This window comes from Mus caroli, chromosome 4, assembly GCF_900094665.2.
Source record: "Mus caroli chromosome 4, CAROLI_EIJ_v1.1, whole genome shotgun sequence".
Lineage (NCBI taxonomy): Eukaryota > Metazoa > Chordata > Mammalia > Rodentia > Muridae > Mus > Mus caroli.
The window spans coordinates 133,906,004-133,919,019 of NC_034573.1; the positions used below are offsets into that span (position 1 = coordinate 133,906,004).

The following is a 13,016-nucleotide window of genomic DNA, read 5'->3' on the forward strand; positions in this document are numbered from 1 at the left end:
GTCAAAGTCCCAGACACATCCATGGCATGTTTCCACAAACACTGAACTCTGTAATGCATTATCTTACTTAAATTATTATTTTTGAAATTTTTCCAAGTAAGATCAAACACTGTATCAAAGTCCTATCTGGAATACATTATGTTGACTTCACTCACCTGTAAGTCTCAGTAATCCTCCTGCCTCAGCAGAGGATATGGAGAAGAATGTGTTCACTTATGTCTTTATGCAAAGAAGAAAAAAGTGGAAAATAAGGACCCATTTCTAGAGACATTGCTCAGACACTAATGCTTTCCTTGTTTTCTTTTCTTTGTTTCTTTCTTTCTTTTTCATTCTCCTTTGTTTATTTATTTTCCTGTCTTTTTTCATTTTTCTATCTGGATGTCTTCTTCCTTCCTTTCTTCCATCCCCCACTCCTTTGCTTTTCTCTTCTTTTCATAACTGTATCAGTTCTGCCATAATGGAATCATTGTCATAACAAGGCCAGAACACAGTTGTGTTGCCAAGTGACCTGAAATCAGGTGTGTATGTGGTATCTGTTAGTGATCCCTGCCCTCTAAGGAGTCCTGCTGCTCTTGAAAAGCCAAGGAATTCTATACAGATGCAGAGAAGGAAGGGCTCTGAAGACCTAGAGGGGAAGACTCTCTATGCTGTCCTCTTCCACTCTCTCCTGATTGGCAGAATTTAACCTTTCCCAGCCTGCTCTGACTCAGGGTGAGCTACATTGGAGAGAAAAGCACACTGTGCCCCTTTTCTGTGTTGGTCTATGACTCATTTTATATTTGAGATCATGGAAATTTTTTCTGTATACCCCTGGACCTTATTTTACAACATTTCAAGGATTTGTGGAAGAAGGTCAATATTTCATGAGATGCAGTCTTCCCAGGGAAACTCTGCACATTTTTACAAATTGAATGGCCTTTCTTTAATGTTAAATGGCCTTCTAAACACTCTTTTAACTTGTATGGGTTATCCAAGGTTAAAAATCATCATTTGTAGCATGGCAGTGGTGGCGCATGTCTTTAATCCCAGCACTTGGGAGGCAGAGGCAGGCAGATTTCTGAGTTGGAGGTCAGCCTGGTCTACAGAGTGAGTTCCAGGAAAGCCAAGGCTATACAGAGAAACTCTGTCTAGAAAAAAAAATTAATTAATTAATTAATATATATTTTTTTAAATCATTGTTTGTGGCAACCGATATGCCTTGACCAGGTCCCATACATTATAGCCTGGACCCTTTTAGTGGCAGAGCCTCCTAATTGGTTCAAAACTTATCTTTCTCCACCTATGAAAGAATCTACTCTGTCCCTCTTGGCTCTGATGCCTAAGGCAGGAGTCATTCTCCAGTCAGAAGAAGAAATGTTAGTACCACCCTATGCTCTACCTCCCCAGGCTTAGTCTGCAGTGCCTCCCAGGTCACCTCTGCCATCCTGCCATCAGCTGCCCAGGCCCCAGGGTTTACAACCCTATGCTACCCACTCCTTCCCCACAGTCTACCCTGACCTGCATTCTCGTTCAGGAACCCAGTCTTGGCACACCAAACCTTCTTCTCAGAATTTCTTTCTGATCCCCCACTCTCACACCAGTATTTTGCCAACCCCATCTGCTAGAGATTCCCCTTTCATCCCTCCCTTCTGGCAAGTACACGTGACACCCAAAGGAGAAAATAAGCATTTCTGCATCTATCTCCTTTCATTACAAGTGACCTATATAACTGGAAAACCTAAAATTCCCTGAAAATCCCAGGGATTGTTCTTTCTCTTTGAAGCTGTATTTTACATCTACCATTCCACTTTGAATGAGGGTCAAAATTCTTACAGATCTTGTTTACTTACTGGGAAAGGGAAAAGACCTCAGAGGAAGCCAGGAAATTGGTGAGGACCATAGTCCAAGTATTAGCCCTGCCATCATTGAGGGTGCCTTCCTTTGACCTGCCCCAACTAGTAAAGATGCGGTTAAAGAGTCCCTGAAGGCCTTCTACCAGACACTATTGGGAAGTTTTCAGGCTGCTGTCAGGTGCCCTAAAAAATATGAGAAAGACCAATCAGGTTATGAAAAAACCAAATGAGTGGCCCTGGGTGTTCTTAAGAAGACTGGTGGAAGCCTAACAAACTTATTCTCCAATTGACCAAGAGGCATAGAAAAAGTGGAGATCAATAACCAGCACTAGATATTATGAATAAGCTACAAACGTTTGAGGGATGTGACAGAGAGAGAACCTTCCCAAACTACTAGAAGTAGCTATTAACATTTATAACTATAGAGAGAACCAGGAGAATAGACAGGCATTGAGAACCACTTAGATAATGATGGCAACCTTCCAAAAGAATCAAATGCCTTAGCTACAGGGCCCTAAGCCCCTAGGCACAAACTTCCCCCCAGGGACAAGAAAACTCTCTCACCACTCCAAAAGAACCAATGGGCATTTTTAAAAGAAATGATCCACTGTAAAAATAAATGCTTGCTCTGCAACAAACCAAAACCAAAAGTTTTCAACCTTGCAGAGGACTCAGGTCTTAAACTTTTCGGCCTGGAATCCCTCCCAAAGCCTAGGGTAACTCGCAAAGTAGAGGACAAACCAATTCTTTTTTTTTGTTTTTTGGGTTTTTTTTTTTAGATGTATTTATTNATTNTATGTAAGTACACTGTAGCTGTCTTCAGACACACCAGAAGAGGGCGTCAGATCTCATTTTGGGTGGTTGTGAGCCACCATGTGGTTGCTGGGATTTGAACTCTGGACCTTCAGAAGAGCAGTCGGGTGCTCTTACCCACTGAGCCATCTCACCAGTCCCGACAAACCAATTCTTAGTCAACATTGGGCTCAGTTATCAGTTCTACCACACCCAGAAGGACATCTGTCCAAATGGCAGACATTAGTTCAGAGGTAGTTGGGACCAAGCCTTAAGCTGAACTATAGCATAAGTAGACCTTGGAGAAAAGTACTATGGCCCATTCCTTTATTGTTATTCCAGAACATCCATACCCTCTTCTTGGCAGTCACTTACTGCATAAACTGAGAGCCCAAATAATCATTCAAGATAAAGGAATATCTGTTAACTTCCCAAAGGAAGGGAAACCCATTGCCCTAACCATGCCCATGGGAGAGAAATACCTCTGCACATCACAGACATTGATCAAGCTCCCAGATCATTCATGCTGCAGGAGCTTCAGTGGATACATCTCAGGTTTAGCTGAAACTGACTTGCCAAGGCTAGCAAAACATCAGGTCCTGATAATTGTCCATTAAAAACATGGAAGGAATAAAAAATTAAAAAAAAAAACAATGGAAGGAGCCTGTCTGGGTCAACCAGTACTCAAAGTCTTCAGAGTCTAGGGTGGACATCAAAATTCACATCAACTGTCTATGGGACTCAAGAATCCTGGTTCCCTATAAGACCCCAGGTAATACTTCCTAATTGCCTGTGTTGAAATCAGGAACTATTAGGACACTCCAGGACCCAAAAGAGGGTAAGAAACTGGTAGAAGTTATCCATTCCCCAGTGCCCAACCCATATATTATCCTCAGTATGTTATTACTAGAAACACACACACACAGTGTCCTGGACTGGAAAGACACATTCTTTAACATTCTCCTGCCCTCCCAGAGCCAACTCCTGTTTACCTTTTAAAGGATGGGTCTAGATACTGGTTTTAATGTACAATTGGCATGGATTCATTTATCAAAAGGGTTTAAGAACTGCCAAACCACATCAGGCCTTAGTGAGTACCCAGTTCATCTTCCCCAAGATTACACTTCTACAATATGTAGCTCATTTGTTAATTGTAGCCACAAATGAGACAGATTACAAAGAGGCTACTAAAGGATAGTTAAGAACCTTGTAGAGCTGGGCAGTGGTAGTGCATACCTTTAATCCCAGCACTTGGGATGCAGAGGCAGGCTGATATCTGAGTTCAAGGTCAGCCTGGTCTACAAAGTGAGTTCCAGGACAGCCAGGGCTATACAAAGAAACCCTGTTTCAAAAAACAAAATAACAAAAAACAACAACAACAACAAAAGGGTAAATGGGTTGGGCAGTGGTGGCACATGCCTTTAATCCCAGCACTTAGGAGGCAGAGGCAGGTGGATTTCTGAGTTCGAGGCCAGCCTGGTCTACAGAGTGAGTTCCAGGATAGCCAGGGCTACACAGAGAACCCCTGTCTAGAAAAACAAACCAATAAAAAACAAAACAAAAAAAGGAAAGTGCAAGGACAGAGGGACCTGGGTCCCACATAATTTTGTTAAAATTATCAGCATACAAATAATTATATTTTCAGTAATGATTGCTATTTCTTTTTTTAAGATTTATTTATTATATGTAAGTACACTGTAGCTGTCTTCAGACACTCTAGAAGAGGCTGCCAGATCTCATTAAGGATGGTTATGAACCACCATGTGGGTGCTAGGATTTGAACTCAGTACCTTCAGACGAGCAGTCAGTGCTCTTAACCGCTGAGCCATCTCTCCAGCCCCATGATTGCTATTTCATATACTATTTTTAAAAAAAATCAGAACAAGGCAGATGTAAATTAGGAAAAGACTCAAAACTTCAGTGTTAGAGTGAAGGGTATAGAAAAGTGATTGGAAAATCATCCGATTCAGAATAAAGGCACTTCAGAGGAATTCAATATAAGGCTTACACCACCACCTGGAGATGAAATTGCAGAATGGCAGCCAATTAAATTCCTAGAGCCTGGCGTGGTGGCGCACGCCTTTAATCCCAGCACTCGGGAGGGGAGGCAGAGGCAGGTGGATTTCTGAGTTCCAGGCCAGCCAGGTCTACAAAATGAGTTCCAGGACCCTGTCTCAAAAAAACAAACAAACAAACAAACAAACAACAAAAAAAATGAAGCATAACCTGGTCAGCTATTGGGTAGTCCTCAACTTCCCTAAGGCCTGGGAACTAGAACTTCCACCCTATCGTTAAAATGGAGTCTTCAAACAAAATGGTAGTATTTAAAACAAGTTTCCTTTGCTTGTTCCCAAGTTTCCTTTGCTTGTTCCCAACATTTAGATTAATAATAATTTATCTGCTATCATATTGCTCAATAAAAGCAGAAGAAATAACATTTTTAAGAAAAGAAATAAAACCAAAGCCAAGCATGGTGTCACATGCCTATAATTCCAGGACTTGGGAGACAAAGGCAGGCAGATCTCTTTGGGATCAAGACTAGCCTGATCTATATAGTGAGTTCCAAAATAGCCAGAGCTTTGTAAAGATACCCTGCCTCACATAAAGGAAAGCAAAGCAAAACAAAAAAAGTTTAATTGGAAAATATTAGGCTGGGGCTGAAGCCCCATGGGAAGATAGCTTACCTGGGAAACTTATGACCTTGAGGATTGCAAAGAAGTCTGTTAGCCTCAGAGAAAGACCAAAGTAATGATCCCACCCACATAGAGCTGGATGGAACACTGTTTGTTGGGTTTGCTGATGGGGAAATCAACAGACAGTATCACAGTCCACTGGAGATGTACCTGCTGTGAAAAGACAGTGTCCTCCATACAGCTATCATTCCACCCTCCACATTCTCTAGCACTTTCCAAGAGCATTGACAGCTGGGGCAGAATTACTCACAGCTGGCAGGAGGCCCAAGCAGAGGCTCAGGGGAGGCTCTAATGCTCTCCCCATTCCATCCTTGCTTTTGGACCTTATTCACTTGGTAAAATCTACAGCTAATGCCCAAGGCGAAACACAGTGAGATGCGATTTCAAAAAGAGACAAATAAAAATAAATAAATAAATAATAAACTATAGAATGGGATCCTCACGTTGTAAGGCCAGCCAGCACAAGCTCCATTCTGCAACTCCACCCAGCCACAGGATGATCCATTCTTATGCATATTTTTGTTTTGGGAGCTAAATACAAAAAAGATAATTTAAAACGGTGCTTTCTGTTATCTGGACTGTGAATAGATAGTTTCTTTGAGCTTCATATTGAGAAGTGGATTTAAAATTAGAAGCATACTAAAAACATTATGTCCTGAGCATTGTAAAGCCATCTACCTTCTCTACAGGATCTCGGACTCCTAAAGGCTGGGAATAAAGTCAAGAACTACCACACCCTGCAAGAATTAACTCTTATCTGACAAAGTTTACATCACAAAACGTTAGTCTTTGTTTTATAAATACTCTTTTACCAGTCTCTTGAGACTTCCTGGGGCCTTCAAAGTTAGTTCAAGGTCACAAAATATTTAGCGTACTTTTTGATCGTGGAAATGTTTGTCAAAAGGTAGGGGTAGGGGCTGGAGAGATGGTTCCATGGTTAAGAGTACAGATAGTGCTCTTTCGTATAACCTGGGTTCCATACCCAAAACCCACAAGGTAGCTCACAAATGTCCATAACCCCAGGTCTGATGTCTTCTACCATCCACAGATACCAGGCACACAAGTAGTGCATGCATGCCAGCTAAATTCATGCTTTGATCCTTTAATCCCAGAACTCCAGAGGCAGAGAAAAGAGTCTCTCTGTGAGGTCAGCCTGGTTAACAGAGTTCCAGACCATCCAGGACTACAGACAGAGAAACCCTGTCTTGGAAAACATAAATAAATAGATAGATAGATAGATAGATAGATAGATAGATAGATAGATTAAAAACCTTCATTTAGAAGCACTCAAGTCAGTGGTAACACACACCTTTAATGCCAGTACCCAGGCAGGTGGATCTCTGAAGCCAGCCAGGTCTACAATGTCAGTTTCAGGACAGCCAGAAACTACACAGTGAAACCCTGTCTCGAAAGACCAAATTATGTTTGCATTTTTTGGCCATGATATTATCCAGAAATATCTTGTAAGAAATTTTCACTTTACTCCCATTTTGGTTTGTAACTCCACCATAATCCAGTTTAAGTTATTTTTAGAGTTTTTCATTTTGTTGTATGAAAAAAATTTTAAAATGTAAGAAAAATGGAGTTCTAGTAATAAAAGACATGGTAAAATTCTGGTTTGCTAATGCTGTTGTCAAACTGATGGAGTTAGAGTTAAACTGGGGGAGAAAGCATAATCCAGGTAGCATGGGGAGCTTTTAAATATTTTAAGTCCCATATATAGCAGATCTCATACCTAATTTTTTTAAAAAAGATTTATCTACTTATTATATGTATGTACACTGGAGCTGTCTTCAGGCACCCCAGAAGATGGCATCAGATATCATTATGGATGGTTGTGTGCAGTCGGCACAGTAGCTAAGAGCACTGACTGCTCTTGAGTTCAAATCTTTGCAGCCATATGGTGGCTCCTTCCTGACTTTTAAAAACTTTTTTTTAGTTACTTGCTTTAGGCTTAACTTTGAAAACACATAAAGAAAGCAAAAACTAAGCCTTATAAATGAATTAAATTTGAAGTTTGCACAACAAAAGAATGTGATTGTTTACAAGGTGACTGACCATTAACTTGCATGTCTTAATTATCCTTAAACAGTTTATAACAGGTTAGTAACTTTTTGTAAGATTAGGATTTTACAATATAGTTTTGGACAGACATTGCTAAGTTAATTTGGGGGGATTCTCTTTTGGGGGGAGGGGGGCTCCCTCTGTGTAGCCCTGGCTGTCCTGGAACTCACTCTGTAGTCCAGGCTGGCCTCAAACTCAGAAATCCTCCTGCCTCTGCCTCCGGAGAGCTGGGCTGAGTTAATTTTTGTTAAACTGAGTATACCTTTATAACCTTAGAAACATCTCATCATACAAAAATCCATCCCAGCCCAAAATACCTTGGAGACTTGCTGTTGCCTCCTTAGTCTCAAAAGAAAATATAATAAATGCAGGGTGCATTGGGAGTAAGAAATTTTTTAGGTGCTCTCTTTTAGCAATAACAGTCACAGCTCTTCCTGGCTTTCCTCCCAGTCAGGTTTTTCCTACTAGTGTTTTCTAGAGACAGACATGTCAGCAGTTCAGTATTACTGTTGTGTTACAATGAAATTGAATTTTTTTTTAAAGAAAGTAAATGGAGCTGCAGGAGTGCCTTAAGCCTTTTTTCCACTGTTGTCACCTTTCTATCACTATATCCATGTACTCCTGTGCCATCTGTTCCAACTTTCTTTTAACTAGACTCCATTTTCTAGTACCTCATTCCCAATGCTTCCTTCCACTCTACCCTTTCTACACTCACGGTCTGTCTCCATCATTCTTTTTCTCTCAGATTAAGTTGCTTTTCGAGCTCAGTCCTTCATGTGCTAATTTATATATGAGGTCAGTTAATGTCAGGCATCAACCTTCCTTAAGGATATCCGTTTTGGATGAGAATGTACAAACTGAGGTTGTTCCAAATCTATCCATTATGACGATAAAACCAATTCTTTTTAGTCCAACCAGTAAACTGCCATCCAAATTTAAATAAAGGACGAAGTCAGTTAAAATATTCAATGACTGAGAACATTTAATACAAACGAATTGATTGGGTTTTGAGCTGCACTATCCAAAGCAAGTACAATTGTGGAATATATGGTGTCTGAGTGTGAACATGCTCTTTGTCCTTGTTAAGAGCCATCTATAAAATCATTACAAGCAGTTTCCAGAGGATATTAAGATATAAGTTTTGGGGGCTGGAGAGATGGCTCAGTGGTTAAGAGCACTGATTGCTCTTCCAAAGGTCCTGAGTTCAAATCCCAGCAACAACATGGTTGATCACAACCATCCATAATGAGATCTGATGCCCTCTTCTGGAGTGTCAGAAGACAGCTATAGTCTACTTACATATAATAAATAAATAAATCTTTTTTTAAAAGTATAAGTTTTGGCAAATGCTTATGCAGTATTTTTTATAAAATCTTTAAAAGATGACCTTCCTTTATAGATCCCAAGTAACATGTTAATGTGACTTGCCAATTTTTAACAGGGTCAAATAAATCCCGCATCGTATTTAGTGGCAAAATAATATTTTCAGGCTCTTTATCAGTAAGAGATTATTCCTATGAGCTCTGTCCTTGCCAGTCATATTATTTAATAAGCCAATAACCTGCTCTGTTACAGATGTCCAACTTTTATATAATTTAACAGAGTTTTCAGAAAGCAACTTAAGCAAGAGTACAGGCTATTCCTCAGTAGTGAAAAACAGATGGTATTGTTCAAAGTTACAAACTTTGCCTTTAGATTTTTTTACTAAAAGTTAAACATTCATTTAAACATCAATTTGACTATCGGAAGAAGAGAAAATCCTCTGCCACGCAATAAATCCCAGCCAAGATAGCTCATCCTATGGCAGGGGAGCCCTGTCTCACCTGTTATTCCTCAGGAGTTGCTCTCCCCAGGCAGAAAGGGCTGACAGGGAACTCTCATAGCATAGGAGCAAGTGCAGTCAGATCCTGAGAAGTGGGTAAGTCCCAAACTTGTGTCTATGCCCTGTAAGTCAAAAGCATCTCCATCTCTCTCTTTTAGTCGTTGACAGGGACTTTACTACCCCTCTTTTCATGGGCTCTGCTTGCTTTAGGTCCTATGTGTATAAAGTTGCAGGATTGTTGCTCTGAGTATTTTCTTCCTTTGGATGTTTTTTTTTTCTTTTTGAGAAGTTTTTCTGTGTAGCCCTGGCTGTTGTAAAGCTTGCTCTGTAGACCAGGCTGGCCTTAATCTCATAGAAATCCACCTGCCTCTGCTTTCTGAGTGTTGGAGATTAAAGACATGTGCTACCACTTCTTGGCTTATACTTTAGATCTTAACACATGTTTTAATAATTATACAAAATGCTTGGTCTCAGAAGACAGAGAAAAGCCCATATTTAGTTCTATTCTCTCACTAAGGTCATAACCCCTTCCCCCTAAGCCGTTAACTTCTATTAAAGGAGAACTTTTCTTACCTTCTCCTAGGGTCATGTCCCCACACTTATGTGCCTCTTGAGGGGAATCCCTTCGAGTAGATAATAATAAAAATGCAGGTTTACTTTAACCTGGATCAGCCTTTGGAAAGTCAGACAGTACATTTACGGCATATTTAAAATAGCCTACAACTGGGGAAAAGGTTTCCAGGCAACAATCAGTCCAATTGCAGGTGTACAACAAGGCTTAAGGTGTGTCTATATAGAAACTCTTTTACCAAGTACATGTGAGTGAGTAGGTGGGTTCTATAGCTAAAAGACCTAGTGTGGTCTATGACTTAAAGCAAAAAGTCAGCAGACCATAAAGTATATGTGTCATCTCATTTAGATAGGTAATGGTCTAGGGAGGTAAAAGTCTGGAATAACCCGTCTGGGGAATTTAGGTGAGGTCGGCCTCTGTAGCAAAAGACAGATGAGATCTGTCTCTACAGATAACAAAAAGGTGGTGAGGTCTGTCTCTACAGAGAGCAAAAAACGTCACCAGGTCTTTAACAAAATCCACACTCAGCTTTCTGGATGGAATGCAGGTATTTTTTTTTTTTTACCACCTGCATTAAGGAGAAACCCCTTCCTGATTAACATTCCCTGTTCTTAGTGCTTCTGACCTCTGTGCCTTCCTCCAGGTTCCCTGTCCTCCTTCAGGTTCCCAGAATCAAACTGTACCTTTACTGCTACCCTTCTTGGGAAACACTCACTAAATGGAACTTTAGGAAACAATATTTACAAGTTTATAGGTGTCTCTCTGTTGCTAAGTCATCATTTAACAATGCAGATTGTCTTTCTGACACTCCCAGTTTCCTGTGCCCTCTTTTCATTATTTTCCATGTCAACCGCAGTCCCTGTGATCTGGACCCACTGCACACAACTTTCTTGCCAATGTGAAGGCATGTGCTCTGGTCTCCTCAATGAAAGGTGTATCTATAGGATGCCATGACCTGCACAGCTTTAAGATTGACCTGATTAGGGTGAAGGAGAAACCTGATCTGTGGATCACTCTGCCTTTTGCACAACTTTACCAAGCTTGAATTGTCCTAAATATCAGCACAAACCAGATGGTGGTGGCACGAGCCTTTAATTATTTTGATCCCACACTCAGGAGGCAATGTCTATAAGTTCTAGACTAACCTGGACTACAGAGCCAGTTCCAAGACAGCCTGAGCTACACAGAAAAACTCTCTTTCAAAATCTTCACCAAACAGCCCAGGAATGATCAGCACAAAGCACTTAAATGGCTCACATCTGGCCGCCCAGAAATGATCACCACAAAGCACTTGAATGGCTCATATCTGGAAGCCCAGAAATGATCAGCACAAAGCACTTGAATGGCTCATATCTGGAACTCCCCTCGGAATTTCCTGGAGTTCAGTGTCACCCTGATATTTAGAGTGGGACTGTCTCAAAAATAAACACAGAAACTACAGTCTCAAAAAGAAGGGGGGAGTGGCTGGAGAGATGGGTCAGCGGTTAAGAGCACTGGCTGTTCTTCCAGAGGTCCTGAGTTCAATTCCCAGCAACCACATGGTGGCTCACAACCATCAACAGGGGCAGCCAGGCAGATGTATATGCAGCAGAGCACTCATATATTAAATAAAATAAAGTTTAAAAAAAAAATGATTTGACATGAGCAACACACACTGAAGGTTAGCTGGCCCTCCAGTTGCTGAGCCAGCAGGATCTCTGTGAATGGGCCAAGCAGGGTTATGTAGGAAGTCCTTATCTCAAAAAAGAAAAAAAAAATTCAGTAAACTAAGAAACATACAAATGACACATTGAGGTGAACTCAAGGCTAGACTCTGCTGAGTGAGATAGAGTGTCCTAATGAAGCTAAGGAACTTACCTGATCTGAACAAGTTAGCATGTCTCTAGATCCCAGCAGGAGTAAAGAGTGACTCTAAGGGGGATCTAGGCTCCAAAGTCCTCAGGGTTTCTCTGACTGCTCCGACTATTTATATCTTTCCACTGAACCACCCCCTTTGTAGCCATACTTTGTAGCCATACTCTCCCAGAAAAATCTGCAGTCTGATTTCATAGTTGAATCAATACATACTTCCTCACTTTGGGATTTAGATGGTGTCAGAGTGGATTGGATAAAAGCTCAATCCAGGAGAAGAACTTAAACTAGAGCAACAAATAATTAGGAACACATTCATTGGCCAAACTAATGAATACTGGCTTGTTAGTTATGAATTTATGAACTTGTTTTGCTTTTGTTTTTTTTTTTTAATTTTTTGAGGTAGGGTTTCCAGTGTACTTAAGGTTAGCTGGAACTCAGTATGTTGCCAATACTAGGCACAAACTCTCAAAACCCTCCTGCTTCAAACTTCCCTATGATATGCTGTGAGCTGCCACACTTGAGTGACTTTTATTCTATGTGAACAACATAGTTCTGACAGTGAGTCAGCTTAGTGTTTACAGGACTGTTCCTTATAATTGACCTGAAATATAAAGCAGAGAATGTCACTGCTAAAGGACCTTTGGTATGGTCTCCTTCCTAAATCTCTTCTAGAGTTTTAGACCTGTGCTGGATGCTATGGCATGCAAAAGACAAGGGTGGTCTGAGGGCATTCATCGTGTGACTTTGATTCTGAGGATGCAGCTCAGTTGATATGGTATCTCTAGCATGCACATGCACCATTACAGGAGGCAGGAGGATAACCAAATGCTTGAGTCTAGCCTGAGCTACATAATGAAACCAGGTCTCAACCAACAATCCTGAGAGATGTGGTGAAGTATCAAAGAACAGCTTGGCAGTGAGACTTGAAGGGTCAGGCAGTTTACACCATGACCCATCATCTTCTGTTCTCAAAGACTTCATTCCACTAACTGCAACAAGGAGAGCCCTTGCAAGCATCCGCCTCACTAGGTTTACCATGTCCAACCCAATTCTAACCACTGCTCCAAAGCAAATATTAAAGTTTTTAAATAAAAAATGAAAACAGACACTGGGGGTGGGGGAAGGATGGCACCGTGGTTAATAAAATAGGGTCACTAACTTCAGCACAACTGACTCCATGGCGGATGTACCATTCAGGCCACAAAACTCAGCATGTAGAAAGTACTACAAGCAAATACAAAAACAAACCCTAATCCATTATAGTCCATAGTTATAGGAACATCTCTAAATGTACTGATCTTGTTTTTGGCTTCTGTTATTCAGATTCTGGTTGTTTTTGTTAACCTAGAACATGGTGTTTGTTCTAATTTATTTTAAGATTTATTTAT

The 13,016-nt window shown here is 40.7% G+C and overlaps 1 pseudogene; it reads right to left on the reverse strand.

The window, feature by feature from the left end:
- The window catches only part of LOC110293448, a 34,877-nt pseudogene extending 33,280 nt beyond the window's left edge, over positions 1-1,597 (reverse strand).
- Positions 1,598-13,016: the final 11,419 nt, after the last annotated feature.